Below are 9,362 nucleotides of genomic sequence, written 5' to 3'. Positions count from 1 at the left end.
AATAATTAAATCAATTTTGAAGGTGTATACTACCCAGGCATTAGACCTGTCCAGATTAATTTGAATGAAGCAATATGTTTTGGACTGTAACCTTAAGGGGGAACTTTAATTGTAACAGATCACATATACCCATGTACTAGATTAATTGTGACCACTGTGTTAAGTGGTATTCTGATTTTTGTGGAAGAACAACAAAGATTTTAGTAAGATTATGAAGTGATGAAGATTGTTCCTAATGTAAAAGCTGCCCCAACTTCCTAGATATGTAACCTGAGCTTGAAACTGCAGCATAACTAGAGTATATTTTTTCCATGATGTGATTTAAAAAAACCCCTGTATTCTGCAAAGCAAACCACGTTTTTTCCTAAGAAACAGTCTTTATAATATCGATTCCCCAATTTCTGGAGCACTTTCCCTAGGAGTGCACACAACAGCTCCTGCCAAGTGCTGTGCCCATACTAAATACCAGCAACACCGATGCTTTTAGATAACCCAAATAAACCATTAATATTTTAGAGTTCATGTAATTCATTAAAATCTCTGAAATTAGTATATTTGCTGTAAATGGTAAAAATAAATAGTGATTATTAAACCATGCCAGATTTTCCTGCAATTACCCTTGTAACCTCAACATGGTCTCCTATGTCCCAGATGGCAAGTCTTGTTTTCTTAGGTATGTCTTTGGTAGCATTTTAGTTTAGATTAGAAGTGAACTTTTGAAGTGAATTTCTTGATTGTTCACATTTGCCATGCTCTGCTAAGATCAATGCTCCTCCAGTTTAAAAGCTACTGAGATATGTATTGCATGCCAAAATCTTATCAGGAAATAGTCTTCTGTACTGATTTGCACTTAATGGTGCTGTAGAAGTCAGGTGGGCATTTGCCTGCATCACAACCACATACAAGGAACTGGTGTGCAGTTTCTACTGAGGAATGAGGATGGCATAACCTTATCATTCTGTCTCAGACTGGAAAAGCAGTGTGTGAATTCTGGAAGACAGTAGCAGTTCTGTGTTTAGACATGGCCTTGTATCTTTGGGGCCTGCATTTTCAGACATATTTTGAACCCTCAAAGAGAAAACTTAGTTCTTTTGAAGAAAAATTCAGAAGAAACTGCTGATTTCTGCTATAAGGAGTTCTTTCAGGAAGGAAAATAGGAAACGTCATAAGTAACTGGCCTTTGCTACCAAGAAAAATGTAGAGACAGAAGATACACAAAGCAGAGTATTATTTCAGGTTGGTGGGATATTTCTAACCCAAGTATTTCTGGAAATACAAAACACTACCATTACATTATTCTTTTATTGGTTTAAAAATGACATTATATTAGATTAAATAATAAAGGTAGTCCTTAACTGTTGCAATAGTAATATTTTAATATTAAAAATACTTTGCAACCAAGATTCTTGACTTTTTTGAGCTTTCCTAATTGTAATAGTATTGATTCTGTAATCCTAAGGACAAATATAGCAGACAGGGACTGGTATCGCCCCTTTCAGTAGCATTCAGCTGTTTGATCAGTTTAACTATGTCATCTCTCCCTAATGGTTACCAGCTAACATGACCCTACCTGCCATGTTGCTCTACTCTTTCTATTCACTGTGACTGCTGGTCTCTTCCTGGCCTTTGCTGTTCCTTTCTAATATCTTGCTTCTTGCATGGTTGCCATTATTGCTTGACAATCCATAGTTCCTTATCACTTACTGCAAATGTCATGTTTTTTCCTCCTTCTCTCCCTTTCCATTTGATTCAGGGTGTTTTCTCCCTTCTGGTTCTTACCACTTTCCTCTTTCCTGAAAAAGTCTAATGTGCTGCCTTCATCTGCAAGTCTGTAACATAGCATCACTGTGGTATCTATTTACTGAGGGAAAGCTGCAGAAAAAATCTATTCAGTTTCTAAATTCTGAGATCGAGAGGCAGTATGCAGAGAATGTATGTAAATCAGATTTAGGTATGCTATAATGGCAGCAGGAAGAAGAACATTCTTCAGATTTCTCAAACTGCCATTTCCTATCTCATAAAGGGGGAAGCACTGTGTATTTTCAATAAAAAAACATTATTATTTCCTTCAAGGAACAATTTCCCTTAAATTTGCTTCTACAAGCATTTTAGATAAGTCTTTCCAAAAACTCAATGTGAAGAAGGTAGCTGGCCAGAATATTAAATGTTGGCAAAACAAGAAATGCTTGTGTTCTGCCTTTTAATAGAAAAGATCAGACAGAAATAAAGGAAGACAGAATTGTGACACTTAATCTGCAGTAACAAGGAAAATAATCAAGATAAAGTACCACTTGAAATTGGCTTTTGCAATTAAGGGTTAATACAAAATGATAGCTCAAGCATTTAGATCTTGTGCTTTGATCTCATCAGGCTTGACATAGCCAGAGTACGCTTTCTTCTTACAACACTGTTCTTCCACTGACACTTTAATAAGTGAGTTCAAGAGGACTAGTTATATAATTATATTTAATCATGCCTCTTTTTAAAGAATAATCACCTTGGGTCTTAGTTTGTCTTTCCACTCTGTACTTCACTAAATCTTGTTAGAAAAAGTGAGGTGTCAAGATGATTTAGGAAATACAGGAAATAGTCTTGCATAATTCTTTGAATATAAATAAACTATGTCTAAAGTAAAATGCTGTGAACATTGAGTTAGTTTACCCAAGGAACTAGGAATATTGTTTTCCAAATCATTTTCTGAGGTATAAAATGGACAAGAGGTGTCCTGCTACGTAAAGGTAAGATCAAAGTTTAAATGAGGAAAAAATCAATAACAGGTTCTCAAATTTAAACTTGAGAATTAACTTGGGAGTTCTATAATAGAGTTTTCATAAAGTCCTGGGTTTTTTACCAGAAATATCCCCGTTGGCCTGCTGGGTATAGGACATAAGAATATTTTTTGATACATATAATAGATTCTAGTAAGTGATATTTAAGCCAAAGAGAGACTAGTATTACTTTTTATTAGGATATAAGTAGTTGTTAATTTAAATACTAATTTTATTTCCAACCAGTATAGGACAAAGCCTTTTATGAATACCTCATTAATTTTGTTTTGGAAATTCTAGAAATCTACATTTAATGTTTTTTGGCTGAAATATGTATGATTTTGTTTGTTTGTTTGTTTGTTTTTTTTAAATAAAGCAGCTGTTCTGTAAGTTAGATCTCAAGCACTACAGCAAAACAAAGCTAAAAGAGCTGTAAAATTTAACCTTTGTTTTAAGCTTTAGAAAATATTGCAACTGCTGGCATACAGCAAAGCTGAGCTTATAGGTTGTCAAATACTAGGGGAAAGGAGACCAAGAAAACATGATTCTGAACAATTTATGTTTCAAAGTAGAGTATGGGGAATTTCTGGGAAGAGACTCAAGGTGAAGGTCTAGGCACTGCTTAGTCTCCAGGAATATTTAAATAGCAGCTCAAATTTACATTAAAATGGAGGAGACTGTATAATGCCTTCACTAGACAAATTCAATGGGACATTAAAATAAGTAGCTTTAAATAGAGGGCAGACAGTGGAATGATAAAAAGAAAAAATGTGGGTGGAAGGAAAAGAGCTTTGGATAGAGCAGCTGAAAAATACCCAGCATTTGACATGGCAGAATATGTTTAAGTATTTAATGCTTAATACAGTAATCATTGTTTAAGTGTGAGGAAGAGAGGTGATGAAATACTACGGAAGTTTAGTGCAACATGCTTAGTTATGGCAGTGGTCACTGTTTTGTAGATTACTTGTTCCTCTTAATTATGTAATTGTTACCTGAAATTACTTTTATTTGAATAGTTGAACAACTGGGATGCTTATCTTTCAGACACAACTTATAGTAAAAATTTCTTATATATTTTCCCCATTTTCTCATACTAACAGCATGGATTGAGAATATTGAGAATATGTACTTTCCTTCTCCCACCCTTGTATCCTATATCTCAATTAAGGATGGAAAGCATTTGAATCAATTAAAGGTAACTCAGAGGAGAAACTAATTTAATTCACTGATAAACTGTGCTAATCATCAGGGAAAGAAAGACTGCTGGTACAGACTCTCCAAATACTAATTCTCTACTGTTTTACCTGTCAGGAAGGCAATAGGGGAAGAAGGGGAAGAACTCTTTCCCCCCACCTCCAACTGCTGTGGCTTATTAGATGCTGGATGATAGAGGTTATATTCCTGTTAAGTTGTAGGCATACACTGCAAATAGCTGGAGTACTCAGCGATCAGCAGTAAGATTTTTCTCTGACCCTGAGCAGCAAAATGGCTGTTAAACCATGCTAGAATGAAAAACAAAACAAAACAACAGTCAAAAGCAACCAACAACAAAACAAGTCAGCTGCAAACTGTTATTAGATGCCTTAAAGGTTTGTGTATTAATACTCTAACTTATTCCTGTCACTCAGCAAGATGGCTAGCTAGACTTGTTTAGGGTGTAAAAGATGCACTGTCTGTTAGTGAAATGAAGCACCATCATTTCCTGACTGCAGTAAAGAAACAGATTCTGTTTCAGAATATTAACAACCTAAACGATGTTTTTCACTCCTGTGACTACCATTAAACGTTTTATGTTCTCTCTCCATAAATGTCTCCAATGGCACTGTCCTCTTTAGGATCCTGTCTGAAGAGGAAAGATCACAGTGAAAGATAAATCTATAGCTGACTTGAGACCGCACGTTTTGAGAGGGGGTAATAGTTTTTGTTTAATCAAAAGGTTTACTCCTTAATATGCCATTTAATCTTACTAATGTCCCACTGTAGCTGTTAACTGTTAAACGAACAGAGCAGGTGAGTAGGTGGAGTGAAAAGCTTCCTCCAGTCCTCACCCTGAAAATAATATAATATCATCTCTAGTAATTTTTTTGGGGTGAAATATCATATAGTATCTGATGATTCTTGTCTTTTTATTAGAAAACAACCACAAGACAGATGCAGATAGGGGATTTTGGTAGAATCAGATTTGTTAGCCACTAAGATGAAAGTGATACTTATTAAACTTTAGAATTAATGTAGCACATGTATTAAAGCCAGTAGCTTCTGATAATCACTTTTTCAGCTGTTTGATTTTTGTTTAGAATGAGACATTGCTGGAAACAGAGACAGTAAGAGTCTAAAAATTCCAGTCATCTTAAGTCACTATTTCCATGTGGCTTCCTTGCAGATGTATGAGGTACTAAAATTAGTTGCGAAGTTAACTCATGTTGATAATGTCAGCCATTTAGTTGAAGAGCCAATGTTAATGAACTATTTCTTTTCTTTCTCTGAGGTAAATCACTACACCTGCAAGTTGAAGGTATGTAGAGCCACTACCTCTCCCTCCTACCTGGCAAAAAAGCCCTTTCATTGTGAAGGGCTCAGTATATAAATGACATGTATTTAATTTTAATTGTTTTTTTTGGTAAGTATGTTAGGTACAATTATTCAAGTGTCATAAAAGAAACAAATATAAAGGAAAAGTGGTTATACCTACTCTGGGGATAAAAAGGTATGCTTTTTACAAATCTCCTATAGTATAGAATTTAGGTAACTCTGGTTGGAAAAAAAAAAAAAAAAAGGCACTCTTTTGTAAACTTTCAATGTTTACTTTGCTGTTCTGCCTTGATTTTGCCCAAACCATTTATAAAAGGAAACAAAAGCTGCTTTGGGATTCAGGTAAGTGGGTTTGATTACTCTTGGGTAACTCATATTAGAAATGTACCTTGTCGTCTGCATTCAAAATAAAAAAACACCCCAAAGTCAACTGACTTCCCTTCAAATTCTTTTATGCTGGTCCTTCATCAGACTCTGGTGATGACTTTCTGGAGGGATTTGCTCAACAGTTACTCCTGAGTCTCCTAATGCTAATCAATATGTGGAGAAGTTGAGAAGACAATTCGCAACTTACTGCTTTCAAATGCAGGTGTAGCGCTGTGTAGTCCCCCCCTTCTTCCTTGCACGAGTTCACTCTCCTGCAATCTGACTTAGCTTGCTTGCCAGGACAGAGTTTTGTAATATGGTTAGAGCTAAAATACTTGGTTCTCCTGGGAATAAAGAAAAAAAAAGTTTTTTGCTCCCTCCAATCTATTCCTTCCCTTGTTCTCTAGGACTTTGTTGAGCACTTTTAACATTTTGCTGTAGTGAATCAGTAGAGCTTATTGAGGTATACATCACTGAGTGATTCTAGGACCCATTTTCCTTCCAACTTCTCTTCATCCCACAGTGGGATGCTGAGGTGATTTGAAAATCTATGTCACTGCTCACTTTCCAGGGAAAAGCCAGCAATGCTCTCCTCCAGAAATAGTTGGGTTTACTAATGTTGCTTCATACAACAATCTTTGATCTTCATCAGTGACTTGGAAAGGGGGTGAATACTGAATACTTGGATGGTATTAAACTCTTCTGGGTAATCAAATGCTGCACTGGTGGAAAGAACTCCAGAAGGCCTCACAAAATGGAGTAGGTGAAAAAGATGTAAAAAGACGGCAGATAGGCTTTGAAGTAGATCAACATGAGGTAAAGCATAGAGTTACCTGTCAGTCCTGGAAGTTTAAATTAATGAAATCTTGAAGTCACTGTTGTCAGCTCTCTGAAATCTTTGGCTCAAAATGAAGCAGCAACCAAAAAAAACCCACTAAACAGCAGAGATATGAGGCATTGTCAAGAAGAGTACTGAGCCTGAGACAAAAAACAGTTTGCTGCTCTGTGGGAAATCTTAGTGGCACAGAGTGGAGTTCTGGTCTCCAAGGAAGTAACAAACTCAAAGTATTGAGAAAGATAACTAAAATGATCAAAGGGAAGAGATTAGCAGTCTAACAAAGTAGGAACTGAAAGTGTTTGGGTTCTGATTGTGAGAAGACTGAGAGGCATATGATCAAATGCAGCAAATCAAGAAGGCCCTGTTTAGGGTGAATTTGGAAACAGGGTTCTTTACATAATGGGAAGTGGGCTTCTATAAACTGTTGCCTAAGTAGGCTAGAAAATGCAGTGTCAGCAGGTTCAAAAAGGGATTACACAAGCTGGTTGACACCAGATTCATAAATGGGTTCTAAAAGGAAGAGACAGGTGTGTACAAACCAGACATAGTATCCTTATTACAGCAACTGTAGGTGCTGGTAGTGTATGTTAAATAACAGAAAGTAGTACCTCCTTAACTTTTTTTTAAATACAGAGGAAAACTACAGCTCAAATTACACATTTGAGTTCCCTGCATTTGGGGAAAGTGCAGGGACCATCAAAATGCAAGGTATGGGTCTCAGTGAGGACTATGTCGTTGATGGTGGTACCACTACTGGTTATCACATAGTGCTAGATAGACTGTCAGTTTGACTCAGAAGGGTATTTTCATTGTTGACAAGATTCTGTGTATTGATAAGGTACAAGCTTGCCCTTGTCACTGTAGTCCGGTATTTTCACACAATGTTTTTACAAACAGAAAACTGGAGGAAGAATACTGCTGTGTAGGATGTTCTTTGACTGGGATGTTAATCACTGTTGCTTGAATGCCGGTATGAACGTGCGTTCCACGTAAAAGATCTGGTCTTTGAAGTTTTGAGGCACTTTCTCTGTATGTCATAAACAAAATACTTATTTTGTGCAAATATGTTACATATGTAACATACATTTATCCTTACTTTTACCTGCACTTTCAGGAGGTGGCAAATCTACTAAATCTACTTACAGTCAGTCACCAGTGCCCTGTGAGATGAGACATTGCCTGTGGGGGAGGGCTCGGCCTCTCCCTCGGGAACATGGCCAGCATGTGTTCAGACTTCACGGATTGTCTCAGGAGTGCATCGAAGAGGTCTAGGTATTTGTTACTCGCTCCTGTAGGCAGAGTTATCGTTCGTAAACACTTTGCAGATTATTTTTCGGAGGTAACTCCCAAGCAATACGTCTATCTGGGCCACCAAAGGAGTGTGTAAGGAGGGAATTTGAACGCGGCTTGCCGGTTATAGACTTCGCTGGCGTTCAGGAACGGCAGCTCCACGCTGCCTCCTGCCGCCTGAGGCACTCGGTCTGGCAGCGCCTCCTCCTCGCGACGCGGCCACACAACAGCCGCCACCAACCCGTGCTGGGCGGGAGCCGGCCCCGCGGGCCGCTTCTTACCTGCCACCCTCGGCGTGAACCGGCCGCGGAATAACGGCCGGGGCCGGCGGGGTGAAAGTTCGCGAGCGGGCCCGGCCGGCGGGAGCAGCGGTGTTGGACGGGCTCCCTCCTGAGGGCCGCGCACGCTACTGCGGCGGAGCTCCGGCAGCTGAGCACCCGCCACGTACCACGGCGCCTGTAGAGAGCACCGGGCTGCGGGTCTCCGTGTCGCCCCCGTGGTGAAACCGAGAGAGGATGGGAACGGGAGAAGTTAAGAATTACCTCAGAAATAACGATCTCTGAAATTTTAATGAGTCTCAGTGCAGGCGCAAAGTGAAGGGCAGAGCGTAACTTGGGGGAGGCTTCCGTTACACAGCACCTTGTTCTGCTTCTGGAAGCGTTCACCGCAGCGGGCGCCCGGACAGGCGCTGAAGGCGTTACGTGCTGCTGTAATCTGCTCCATTAGTAAAACGGAGAGAAATATTTGCATGCAAAGTATGCGAGCACTCTCGTTATGTTCAGGGACACACTTGGTTTTGTAATTTCAACAGTTTTGTGAATAAGTACTTTTCTGCTGATTTGTAATTATCCTGCCCTGCACACGTCCAAGTGCTCCGTAGGAAAAAGATGTATTCCTTAACCCCAGATTTTATTTATTGGTAAACTTGGATAGATGGCAGCGAGGGGATTGAGAGGAAATTGTTCAGCCATCATTAAAAAAAAGCCAAACACAAAAAACCAACAAACTTACATCCTTGACTGTAAGTGCAGTATCCTTCCCAATAATAAGTAATATCAACTTGTCAGACAAAGTATTCCTCTCTTTTCTGCACCTGGAGAGGTACTTTTGTTTTCAGGAAGAACGGAAAACCCTAATTCACCCAAGAGGAGTTTTGGAGTTTGAAAAGTGATTTTTATGTAATAGCTCTAGCAATTTAGCCTGGTAGGACTAATGTAGCCTGTAGAAGGTAAGGCTATTTAACTTCGTTTAAGACTTGAAAGCAAGCTGTTTACAAGGTGTTAGCAAGTTCAGCAAGTGGGAGGGAACTTAAAAGATTTAAAGTACTAGTTATAATATCATGGGTGACATACTATTTAAGTCTTTTACAAAGCCCTGAGTTTATTTCAGATCTGCTTAGTACAATTTATGTTTTTTAAAGTCATATTACTTGAAATGCTTTTGTCCATGTTGTGTCATTCATATATGTGGTATTTTATGTGCAGCATTAACAAATTACATCACTTTTTTTGTTTGCCTTTTCCTGTAAAGGTGTCCCTGAAACTTGCAACCACTGAAGCAAGCCTGAA

The 9,362-nt window shown here is 38.5% G+C and overlaps 1 long non-coding RNA gene across 1 annotated transcript; it reads right to left on the bottom strand.

The window, feature by feature from the left end:
* Positions 1 to 7,224: 7,224 nt before the first annotated feature.
* LOC137443400 (uncharacterized) lies at positions 7,225 to 8,182 on the bottom strand. Its single transcript, XR_010987874.1, has 3 exons — positions 8,076 to 8,182; positions 7,648 to 7,793; positions 7,225 to 7,531 (listed from the first exon to the last, which is right to left on the bottom strand). It is a non-coding gene; the product is annotated as an uncharacterized lncRNA (long non-coding RNA).
* Positions 8,183 to 9,362: the final 1,180 nt, after the last annotated feature.

Source organism: Melanerpes formicivorus, unplaced genomic scaffold (genome assembly GCF_026170545.1).
Source record: "Melanerpes formicivorus ecotype bairdi unplaced genomic scaffold, bMelFor1.0.p_v2 SCAF_1, whole genome shotgun sequence".
Taxonomy (NCBI): Eukaryota; Metazoa; Chordata; class Aves; order Piciformes; family Picidae; genus Melanerpes; species Melanerpes formicivorus.
The sequence above is the reverse complement of the archived record's forward strand: the minus strand, read 5'-3'. Positions and strand labels throughout refer to the sequence as shown.